This window comes from Sus scrofa, chromosome 18 (assembly GCF_000003025.6).
Source record: "Sus scrofa isolate TJ Tabasco breed Duroc chromosome 18, Sscrofa11.1, whole genome shotgun sequence".
Taxonomy (NCBI): domain Eukaryota; kingdom Metazoa; phylum Chordata; class Mammalia; order Artiodactyla; family Suidae; genus Sus; species Sus scrofa.
The window spans coordinates 50841458-50854093 of NC_010460.4; positions in this window are offsets into that span (position 1 = coordinate 50841458).

Genomic DNA, 12636 nt, shown 5'->3' on the forward strand with positions numbered 1-12636 from the left:
GCCAGGGATCAAACCCGAGTCCTCATGGATCCTAGTCGGGTTTGTTACTGCTGAGCCATAACAGGAACTCCAGGGGAGAAACTTTTACTTATAGTGCTGACAAAATAGCCAGGACTCAAGAGGCTGGAATTCCCAAACTCAGAAGCATCTGCCTGTATATTAAATACACGTGGTGAGAGAGGCTACATGCTAGTAAGAGCTGAGCGGAGTTTTCAACAAGCTTGTGGTTATGAAGAGACAAAAATTGGAATTTAGGATCTGAGTTGGGGCCAGGGGAGGGCTAGAGCCTAGGGACGGAATGAACCAGAGACAGAAGGAGGACTGCAATCCTGCCTCCTGTCACTTTGGATTAAGGGAGTGCTGCCTGCAGAGGACAAGGGGACCGTCTCTGGAGCAAAGTAAAGGACCGGAACCTAAGAAGTTGTCACGGGCTGTGTTCAGTGTTCAAGGATAAATTATAGACATGCCAAGAAACCCTCGGATGACACAGATTTTGGAGTTATCAGACAGACTTAAAATAAGTTATTAAGGATTTCCCACTGTGTCGCAGTGGGTTAAAGATCTGGCTTGTCTCTGGGGAGGTGTGGGTTCGATCCCCAGCCTGGTGCAGAGGGTTAAAGACTTGGTATTGCCACAGCTGTGGAGTAGGTTGCAGCTCCAGCTCAGATTTGATTCCTGGCCTGGGAGCTTCCCTACACCACAGGTGTGGCCAAAAAAAGAAAAATAAGATAGTTTATTAATATTTTGAAGAAATATTAAAGATGTTATATAAGGTGCATTTCACCAGAGAAATATATATTCTAGAGTTTCAACACAATAATTGATATTTAGAACACAATCAGTGGGCTTATGATGGGACACAAGAGAACAGAGAATTAATGAGATTTTATTGATTGGATTAGTAGAAGGTAGGGCAGTAGAAATATCCAGGCTGATGCACAAAGATGGAAAAAAGATGGAAAATACAGAAAAGGGCAGGAGAAATACATAGGACACGCTGAAAAATTCGAAAATATGTACAATCGAAGTCCCAGAAGGAAAAAGATATTGGAGCAGAAGAAATGAGAGGACATGATGGCTGATAATTAAAAAAAAAGAATGCCATCAGTCCACAGACTCAGGGTAGTCATGGAACCCCAAGCAGGATAAATACAAAGGTAATCTTAACAGGTATCAGAGTGGAGTTCCCGCCGTGGCGCAGTGGTTAACGAATCCGACTAGGAACCATGAGGTTGTGGGTTCGATCCCTGCCCTTGCTCAGTGGGTCAAGGTTCTGGCGTTGCCGTGAGCTGTCGCAGACGCGGCTCAGATCCTGCGTTGCTGAGGCTCTGGCGTAGGCTGGCAGCTACAGCTCTGATTCGACCCCTAGCCCGGGAACCTCCATATGCCGCAGGAGCGGCCCAAGAAATGGCAAAAAGACAAAAAAAAAAAAAAGGTATCAGAGTAAAAAATAAGCAACTACAAAGTAACTTCGAACACAGCAGGGTTGTCAACACAAATAAGTAATCAGAAGACAAAATATCACTTTTTAAATGCTGGAAAAGAAATAACTATCAAACTAGAAAACTGTAGAATTTGGTAGCAAAAATATCCTTCAAATGTGAGGGTGAAACAAAGGTATTTCAGGAAGAATTTTTAAAAAACTTTAAGAATGAGAATCTTTGTTGGCAGAATAGCTGCACTTAAAAAAAAAAAGAAGAAGAAGACAAGGGAGTTCGTCATGGCGCAGTGGTTAACGAATCCAACTAGGAACCATGAGGTTGCGGGTTCGATCCCTGGCCTCACTCAGTGGGTTAAGAATCTGGTGTTACTGTAAGCTGCAGTGTAGGTCGCAGACGTGGCTCAGACCTGGCATTGCTGCAGCTGTGGTGTAGGCTGGAGACTACAGCTCCGATTCGACCCCTAGCCTGGGAACCTCCATATGCTGTGGGTGCAGCTCTGGAAAAGACCAAAAGACAAAACAAAAACAAACAAAAAGACAAGGAGTTCTTGGTGCAAAAAGATAATCCTACATAAAAAGATGGAAATTCAGGAAGGCATAAAGAGTCCTGAGTGGAAAGGGTAAATCTAAATGGATATTGACTCTATGCAACAGCAATAATAATGCCTTGCGAAGGTCAAAATTTACATGAGCCCATGGGACTACAGGTTAACAATTCTGATACTACTACACAAGCGTGTTGGAATTGAGCAAAAAAAGTACTAATTTATGGTAGACCCTAATACCTGAATAAATAAAGGAGGCATGTTGTCATCAAGGGTAACCACCGAAAGAATAATAGAAGAGTATAAATAGTAATAAAACAATAGTAAAGGAATGCTTACAACACGGGGTCCATAGCCAGTATTTTATAATAACTATAAAGGAAATACCACCTTTAAAAACTGTGCATCACCATGTGCTGCACCTGAAATGCGTGGACTCTTGCACGTTGACTCTACCTCAATAGAAATCTTTTAAATTGTAAAGGAATGCTTGAGTTTCCACTGTGGCACAGTGGGCTAAGCATCTGACTGCGGCAGCTTGGGTCACTGCACAGGTATGGATCCCCAGCCCAGGGCAGTGGGTTAAAGGATCTAGCGTTGCCACAGCTGCAGTGCAGGTCAGTGTAGGTCACATGTGTGCTCGGATTCAACCCCTGGCCCCATATGCTTCGTGTGTGGCCATAAATTTAAAACAATAAAGGAATGCATAACTAACGGGCTAAGAGATGAGGGGATGAAATAATAATAAAAATGCTTAATTTTTGGAGTTCCCATTGTGGCGCAGTGGAAACAACTCCAACTAGGAGCCATGAAGCTGCAGGTTTGATCCCTGGCCTCGCTCAGTGGGGTAAGGATCCAGCGTTGCCGTGAGCTGTGGTGTAGGTTGCAGACACGCTTGGATCCCGCGTGGCTGTGGCTCTAGCGTAGGCGGGCAGCTGTGGCTCCGATTCGACCCCTAGTCTGGGAACCACCCTATGCCACAGGCGCAGCCCAAAGAGCAAAACAAACAAAAAACTTAATTTTTCTTAAAAGATGGAAAAAAGGAAAGGATTAAAAGATGATAAAACAGGTGAGATAAGTAGAAAACAAGAACTCACATAGTGAATTCAAATATATCCCATAGTGATGTCTCAGAGGGAATAACTATATCAGAAAGTACATTAAATGTAAGGGGACTGATTACTGCAAGGTGAAGACTCAGACGGAAGACTGGATCAAAACAAATAACTGAATGTTGCCACAAGAGGCATATCCTAATAGAAGGATACAGAGAAGCTGACAATAAAGGGACTGGCAAATATAGACCAGGTGCTGAGGGCTGGGCTTCCAGATATGGATCTGGGGGGAATACAGCTCAGTTCATAGCCCTGGTCAAATGGACAGAGCCTGGCTCAAGGCCTCGGGAAGAGCAAAATACTCTTTTTAGGCAGGCCTTTCTGAGAACTCAGAAGCTATTTCCCAGAAGCCAGTTAAGGTCAGTCCTGGCTTGGAATGTGCAGGGTTTGGACAAACCAAGCCTGGTGTGTTAACCCTTTACTGCCCACACACCACGCAGGCCCTAACCACAAGAAAGCTAATGTAGCTCTACTGTCATTAGATAAAATAAACACTAAGAACATAAGGGTAACTGGAGAAATAGAGGGACCTAACGATTACAAGTTACACTTGCCAGAAACACGCAAAAATTAAATTTGTATAAACCTAGTAAGTTCAAGAGTTATAAAGTAAAAATTGGCAGTGCTAAAAGGAGAAATTAAAAAAGTCATCTATTAGGGGAGGGAGTGGGATGACGGGGAGTTTGGGGTTAGTGGATGCAAACTACGCCCCTTAGAATGGATAAGCAATGAGGTCTTGCTGTATAGCACAGGGAACTATGCACTTGGGAGAGAACATGATGGAGGATAATATGAGAGAAAGAATGTATATATATGTATAACTGGGTCATTTTGTTGCAAGGCAGAAATCGACAGAACATTGTAAATCAACTACAATAAAATTTAAAAAAAAAATCGGTAGGGAGTTCCCATTGTGGCTCATCGGAAACAAATCTTACTCGTATCCACGAGGACGCGAGTTCTATCCCTGGCCAAGTTCATTGGGTTAAGGATCCAGTGTTGCTGTGGCTGTGGTGTAGGCTGGCGGGTATGGCTCTGACTCAACCCCTAGCCTGGAAACTTCCATATGCCGTGGGTATGGCCCTAAAAAGACAAAGAAAGAAAACAAGAAAATCAGCAATTGGAGTGGGAGACTTTAACTTACCCCCTTCACACATGAGGAAACGAGCAGACAAACATCTCGTAAGGACAAGGTCTGAATGACATGATGAACAGACGTGAGTCCTCCTGTGGCACAGCAGGTTAAGGATCCGGCGTTGTCACTACAGCGGCCCAGGTGGCCGTGGCACCGGTTCCATCCCTGGTCTGGGAACTTCCACGTGCCATGGGTGTGGTAAAAAACCCCAAGCTTGGCATATTTGACATACATAGACACCATACCCAACAATGACAGAATGCAGCCATTTCCAGTGTCTATGGAACACTGTAAGAATTGATCATAGGGTTGAGCCGTAAGTTTCAACACATTTTAAAAGATTTAAATGGCTCAGATCCTGTCCTAGGAATGGCGGGGGGCTTTTGTATTCTGTTAGAGGAGAGCTACGAAACCCTTTCTTGGTGCTGAAATATTGAAAACGTTCCCCCCGAGATTAGAAATGAGGCAGGACAGCCATCATCACCACTCCTGCTCAGCACTGCACTGGAGAGCTTAGCCGGCGCAGAAAGCAGTAGAAAAAGACCGAAAGGGTGGAAAGGTAGGAACGGGGTAGACATTACTTGTAGGTGATGTAATTGTGTAAGCAGAATGTCCGAGAGAATTCAGGCAAGTTATTAGAATTAATATGTGAAATTAGCAAGGTTGTTAGCTATAATGTCAACATTTTTAAAATTGTATTTTTATGTACCAGCAACAATTAAAATAGCTCAAGATCATCATTTAGGAGAGGATTAAAAACACACCAAATGTTAGTAATAAATCTAACAAAAGACAGGCAAAACCTCTACACAGAAAATTATGAGCTTGATTAATAAAGTGCACCTAAATAAATGAAAAATGTGTACCATGCTTGTGGATTGGAAGACAATATTGAAATAACTTCAGTTCTCTGCAAGAGCTGTTTTTATTTTTGTTTTCTTTTTAGGGCTGCACCTGCAGCATATGGAAGTTCCCAGGCTAAGGGTCGAGTCAGAGCTACATCTGCTGGCCACAGCCACGGCAATGTGGGATCCGAGCCACGTCTGCGACCTACACTGCAATTCATGGCAATGCCGGATCCCCAACCTGCTGAGCGAGGCCAGGGATCGAACCCACATCCTCATGGATCCTAGTCAGGTTCATTTCCACTGAGCACTGCAGGAATTCCTGAGCTCTGTATTTATTTATTTATTATTTTTTTTAATTTTTAAAAATTTTTTTGTCTTTTTGCCATTTCTTGGGCCGCTCCCGCGGCATATGGAGGTTCCCAGGCTAGGGGTCAAATTGGAGCTGTAGCCGCCGGCCTACACCAGAGCCACAGCAACGCGGGATCCGAGCCGCGTCTGCAACCTACGCCACAGCTCACGGCAACGCCGGATCATTAACCCACTGAGCAAGGGCAGGGATCGAACCTGCAACCTCATGGTTCCTAGTTGGATTCATTAACCACTGCGCCACGATGGGAACTCCTGAGCTCTGTATTTAATGCACATTACTCCCCCCAGATATCAGCGTGTGTGTGTGTGTGGGGGGGGGTATTGATAAACTAAAATCTACCTGAAATGGCAAAGGACCAAGACCAGATAAAGTGAGTTGAAGGAGGAGGAGCAGAGGAACAGCAGCAAAGCTGGATGACCGCGTCATTGCTCACTGCAGTGCTGAAGGAACCATCCGGTGGTCTAGTGAAGGCTGGCGAGGACAACAGAACCGAGCTGAGTCCAGAAACAGGCCCACACGTGTAGGGCAAAATTAACACTTGCTCATAAACCTGGGGAAGAAGAGTCTTTTCTAAAGTTATTCCTGGCTGGAGTTCCCATCGTGGCGCAGTGGTTAACGAATCCAACTAGGAACCATGAGGTTGCGGGTTCGATCCCTGGTCTCGCTCAGTGGGTTCAGGATCCGGCGTTGCCATCAGCTGGGTGTAGGTTGCAGACACGACTCGGATCCCGAGTTGCTGTGGCTCTGGTGTAGGCTGGAAGCTACAGCTCTGATTTGACCCCTAGCCTGGGAACCTCCATATGCTGCAGGAGCAGGCCTAGAAAAGGCAAAAAAAAAAAAAAAAAAAAAAAAAAAAAGACAAAAAATAAGTAAATAAAATTATTGCTGGGTGAAGTGAACACGTATGGGAAAAAAATCCTGATGCTTATACTACACACGCGCACACACACCTCTAAATCACAAGGATCACAGAACTAATTTGGAGGGACAAATAATAAAACTGTAGGAAACAATAGGAGAATCTTTTTATCTTGGGGGTAGACAGCAATTTCTTACATAGACTATAAAAAGTACAAAGCCACTGAGAAAAAAATAGATCAATTTAATCACATTGAAATCAAGAGCTTATATTTGTCAAAAGACAATTAATAAGTGCAAGAAGGTGAAAAGGCAAGCCGCAGAGAGGCAAAAGACACTTTTTTTTTTCTTCTGTCTTTTTAGTCCTGCACCCACGGCATATGGAAGTGCACAGGCTGGTGGTTGAATGGGAGCTGTAGCCGCTGGCCCACACCACGGCCACAGCAACACGGGATCCAAGCCGCGTCTGCGGCCTACACCACGGCTCATGGCAACACTGGATCCTTAACCCACTGAGCAAGGCCAGGGACTGAACCAGTATCCTTATGGATACTAGTTGGATGTGTTAACCACTGAGCCATGACGGGAACTGCTAATTGATATTTCAATAAAAGTACTTATTAAAAAGATTTCTCCTTCCTGAACTCTGATCCATTCTGTTGCCTTCTCTTTTTTTTTTTTTTTTTTTGCTTCTTATGTAAAAAAACCTTTTTTTTAAACCCTCAAATTTACTCAGCAAAATAGTACAAAGATTACCTACATACTCTAACTAAATTCCCCAATGGTTCAATTTTACTACCCTTAGCTTGTAAGTTTTTCTATGTATTTTTTCTCATTTGATAACGAGCTGTAGGCATGCTTCTGTATGACCCCTTCATGCTCCTGTGCAAAACGAGAGCCTCTCCTACATCAGCCCAGGACACCTGTCCAAGTCAGGAAACTATTCTTGCTCCAACATCACCACCTAATCCACCAACCCTGCGCAAAAGCTGCCCGTGGAGGTAATAACATCTTTACAGGCCCGACATTCAGTCCGGGACCCCGCGTGGCCTTTCGCTGTTCAGCTGCTTTGCAGGATGTCTTTTTCTTTTCCTGCCGCTCTGCTCCTCATACATGATGCAGAGGGAGCCCTGCAGCGTCGGTCTGTCCCACTTCCCGCAGGTCCGCGTTTCCACCGGGCGTCACTGCCTCTGACTATAGCGTGGGTCTTCTGTCAATGGACTCTGGTTTTGTGTATGTGAATTTATTTCAACTTTTTTTTTTTTTTGGCTGCCCTGTGACATAGGGAGTTCCTGGGCCAGGGATTAGATCCCAGCTACGTCTGCAACCCAAGCTGTGGCAACAATGGGTCCTTTAACCCACCAAGCTGGGCCGGGAATCAAACCTGTGTCCTGGTGCAGAGATGCCACAGACTCATTGCTCCACAGCAGGAACTCCTCAACTTTTTTTTTTTAAGGATATTTTTACTGGATAAGAATTGGGGTGGGTAGGTTGACGGATTTTTCTTAGAGCCCTTTGATGAGGTCATCTGTTGTCTGGCTTCCATTGTTTCTGGTGAGAAAGCTCTTATGATTCTTACCATTTTTTCCAAGGTAGGTAACGTATCTTTTTTTCTCTGGCTGCTTTCAGATTCTCCTTGGTTTTCAGAACTTTGTGTGTCTGAGTGTGGTTCTCTTATCCTGACTGGAGTTTGCTGAGATTATTAGATATTTTCATCAAATTAGGCAAGTTTTTGGCCATTGTGTGTTCAAATATTTACTCTGCCTCAATGCTACCCTCTTTCAAGACTCCAATTATATGTGTGTGAGGCCATCTTATATTGTTCTACAAGCCTCTGAGGCTCTACTTATTTTCTTTCAGCTTTTTTTACTCTCCAATCTTCAAATCCGACCATTTCCATTGATCTGCCTTTACATGTATTTTCCACTTAGGGTCTGAGATTTCCAATCCATTCACTGATTAAGACATATCTCTCTTCAATTCTTTGAGCATGGTTGTAATAGCTACCCCAGAGTCTCTAAGTTTTTCTTTTCTGGCTTTTTTGCAATTGAGCGAAAGATTCTTTAAATTCTACAGTGCTTTACAGTTATCCAGTTTCACAACCTGATTTCATATAATCTGATGAGAAATCTTCTTTTTCATCCTCTCCCCTGGGTTAACCCTCTTCCTCTCCTCTCCTCGCTGGTAACACTAGCTTGTTCTCCAGATCCATCAGTCCGCTTCTTTCCCGTTTTATTCAGTAGTTTGTGGTCTTTTTTAGATTCTATGTGTAAATGATACCATCCCACACAGAGTGTCTAAGATCAACAACTGGGTCATTCTGTGTTCAGTTTTTCAGTTTCTGTGTATCACGTTTTTCTTGTCTGGGAATCACGTTCCTGTTTCTCTGTATATGTGATGCTCATTTTTTTTTTTTGGTCTTTTCGCCTTTTCTAGGGCCACTCTCGTGGCATATGGAGGTTCCCAGGCTTGGGGTCGAATCAGAGCCATAGCCACCGGCCTACACCACAGCCACAGCAACGCGGGATCCGAGCCGCGTCTGCGACCTACACCCCAGCTCACGGCAACGCCGGATCGTTAACCCACTGAGCAAGGGCAGGGACCGAACACGCAACCTCATGGTTCCTAGTCGGATTCGTTAACCACTGCGCCACAACGGGAACTCCCATGATGCTCATTTTTAACTGACGACTGGACATTATGGCTGATATGTTGTCAAACTCAGGAGGCTGTTGATATTCTCTCATGAGTTTTGACTCTTGCTTTGTCGGCACTTCAGTCACTGGCTAATGAGCTCGGTTTTGCGCTCCGCTGTGGCAGATCCTGAAATATCCTAAGTGTTTCCCATGGCCTCTAATTTGGCACAACCCCATCCCGCGTGGCCTCTATGCACAGCTGGCTGCTGGCCAAGGACTTGCAGGTCCCCTCCCCACGCAGAGTTGGGAGGACCCGAACCCAGGGCCCTCTTCCCTGGCATCCTGCCTTCCACACTCCCACTGCTCTGCTGTCCCATCTGGCCTCTACCTCAGCAGGTCCGTGTGACCTCTGGGCTCCAGCAATCTGTGCCACAGCCTGTCGCTCAGCGAGAGCCGAGTGGTTACAAGCTGTCCTTCTCTTGGGGATTCCAGCCTGGCCTGTCTGGTCTCCACGGCCTGAAAACAGTTTGGCTCCTACATTCCGTCCAGCTTTGTGGGTAACCGCGCTGGAAAGGCTAGTCTGGTCCTAGCGAATCCATGATGTCTGGATGCTGAAGTCACAAGCAAGCTTCTCGATGGGGAAGGGGATGCTTGGCTCCACCCACTGCCCCCATGCCCTCCCTGAGACACTGCGCCAGCCACGGGCCCCACCCCCCGGTGACATTTCTCTGCCTGGACATGTCTCAACCCTGACTTCCAGGAGGCGCCCCTCAGCTTGCTACGTCTGCTCTTTGACTGCCCCCCTCCTCAGAGGCTCAACGCAGGCCCCCCGAGACCCAAGATTGGCCCTTTACGCTCCTCTGGGTGACATTCACTGGGCAGCGGCTCCCACCCTCCTCCTGACGATCCGCTGGTCTGTATCTTCCGTTTTCATCTTTGCTCCGGCCGTCGAGCCCATTTTCACCTGGCGCTGCAGGTGGTGGTGCCAGGAGGCCCTTTTTGACCCCCTCGGGGCCTTTATGAGGGACCCCCAACATGCACCTCCCTCCAGTGGTCTGCCCTCAGCAGGGGTGTTCATGCAGCCCTGCCTTCCGAATGGGTGCCTTCCGGGCCTGCCAGTGACAGGAGCTATGGTCAGCAGTGTTGATATTAACACCACGAAGCTGAGAATGCGCAGTCTCCGGGGTGCGGCCCCAGCAGTGTCTCAGGAGTTGGGGCCAAGGGGAGGCTGAGGAGGGTTCAGGAGGCCCTGGGTCCTAGAGGGGGACCAGCATCAACCCGGCCCCCTGTAGAACCCAAGGAGGAAGCCTTGGGTAGCAGCTGCTTTGACGGAGACCCAGCCCGGCGGGAGCGAGGGAGCAGCGGTACTGTGAGGGGTGGCCTGCCTGGGACCCAGCCGAGCTGCTGGCAGCACGGGCAGACTGCCCCGAGGAGTCCGGGCCCATCGGGGGGTCTGCCAAGACCCCAGCCGAGGTCCTGCCCTGGAGCTGTTCGGAGAGGGATCCCCTCCTTTTGTGACAGGCGTGTCAGGGAGCCCCCAAGCCCTAGTGGCCTGCCAGGTGGGCAGTGTGGTGCAGGGGGGCCAGGGAGTGGGCAAAGGGGCAGGAGGGCTGTGTCTGTGGTGTGCAGCTTCCTCTGACCTACCAGGAAGGCAGCAGCTGCCACAGGCCAAGGGACCCTGGGCTGGGGCCTGGGCCGGAGCTGGGCCACTCCACTCCTCCAGCCTCAGGGTGCCTCCTGCTGCCCTCAGCACCTGTGGGTGGAGGAGGGCCCAGAAACCTGAGGACCCCCACGTGAGGACGGTCAGGACAGGAGACCCTGCACACCAGGGGTGGGGGCGGGGGCTCAGAGGAGGCCGGAGGCGAGTGGAGGCGGGACTCTGCCCCCGGGATCCCGCTTTTGTCCTGGGAGTGGGGAAGGAGGCCACGCACAGAGGTAGGGGTCGCATCCCTGGGGCCTGTGATCTTAAAGTTCTGTCCCCATCCTTTGGTCCCTTTTCCGGTGGCATCGCTCGACCCGCTGGATCACCTGCCCCGGGGCCGTCGGAGGGCTGGCCTTACCCTCTCCCTACGGCTGTCGCCGCCCAGCTCAGAGTCCAGTGTCCTCATTGGCGAAGGGGCGACGGGACCGCGTGTCCGCCTACGGGGGGCACAGCTCGACTAGACGAAGCTGTTGCCGCCGGGCCGCGGCCTGACACCTGTGAGGGAGCGCCTGCCCGCAGTGTCCCCGAATTACGGTGGCTGTGTGCAAACTGCGTTATTCTTGGCTCCCCCCACGCACGAGGCGCTCGTCTCCACGGAGCTCTCCCCCCCCCACGTGTCACGTGGCCCGGCATCTCCATCCCCTCCTCCGCGTATCTGCCGGGGCCAGTCCCAGCGGGGGGCGATTTGGGTCGTTTCCAGTTTTCTGGGTTATAAATAGCAGCGCTGTGCATGTCTTTATTACAAATCCTTCTTTCCTCCCAAACCCTGAATAGCTGAGCGCCACGAGGCAGCGGTCCCCGGCGAGCGCATCCTACCAAACCCTCCCTGCTGCCTGGCGCCTCCCACCTGTGCCGTGTGGACCCTCGCTGTGGACGGTCGCCTGGCAGGTGGACGAAAGGGCACGAGGAGGGCAGGGCGGCGGCCTCTTCCAGCTTCAAGGGCATGAACCAACCAAACAAAAACTAAAGGGAGGTGCGCCCAGTATTTCCGGGTGTTTTATTCCTTTCAATTTACAAGGAGCTTGTCGTGCACCTGGTCAGAACTGTTGGGTTTGCTTGCTTACCTTTTTTTTTTTGTTTCATTCTCTTGTTGATTTTTTTTCCCCCCTCGGCCACGCCCAAGGGCATTTGGAAGTTCTGGGGCCAAGGTTGAAACCTGTACCACAGCAGCTAGAGCAGCCACAGCAGTGACAGCGGCAGATCCATAACCTGTTGTGCCAGGAGAGAATTCCCGCTTGTTGACTTTTTTTTCTTTTTTTTTTGGTCTTTTTGCCTTTTCTAGAGCTGCACCCACGGCAGGTGGAGGTTCCCAGGCTAGGGGGTCAAATCAGAGCTGTAGCCACCAGCCTACACCACAGCTCGCCGCAACCTGGGATCCTTGACCCACTGAGCAAGGCCAGGGATCGAACCTGCAACCTCATAGTTCCTAGTCGGATTCATTAACCACTGGGCCACAGTGGGAACTCCTTTTGTTGACTTTTTAAAGTACTACAAATAGAATAAGTGAAAGCATTCTTATTGTGCAGAGTTACCATCGTTTTTGCAATTCTTCCATGGTATTTTACTCTTTTTTTGAGTCTATATGAGTCATTTATATTTTCCTACAAAAATTTCCATTTCAACTATGTTTTTCCATTTATTGGTAAAATGTGTGTAGTGGGTTTTTTTTTTTTTTTTTGGTAAAATTTTGTTTTCTTTTCTTTTCTTTTTATGGCTGCACCTGTGGCCTATGGAAGTTCCCAGGCTAGGGGCTGAGTTGGGGCTGCAGCTCCTGGGCTACGTCACAGCCACAGCAACTCCGGTCCAAGCTGCATCTGTGACCTACACCAAAGCTTGTGGCAACGCTGGATCCTTAACCCACTTAGAGAGGCCAGAGATCAAACCCGCATCCTCACGGACACTAGCCAGGCTTTTAACCCACTGAGCTACAATGGAAACTTCTTTTTTTGGTAATCTTTATCTCTTTCTCATTTTTGTCCCACTTTT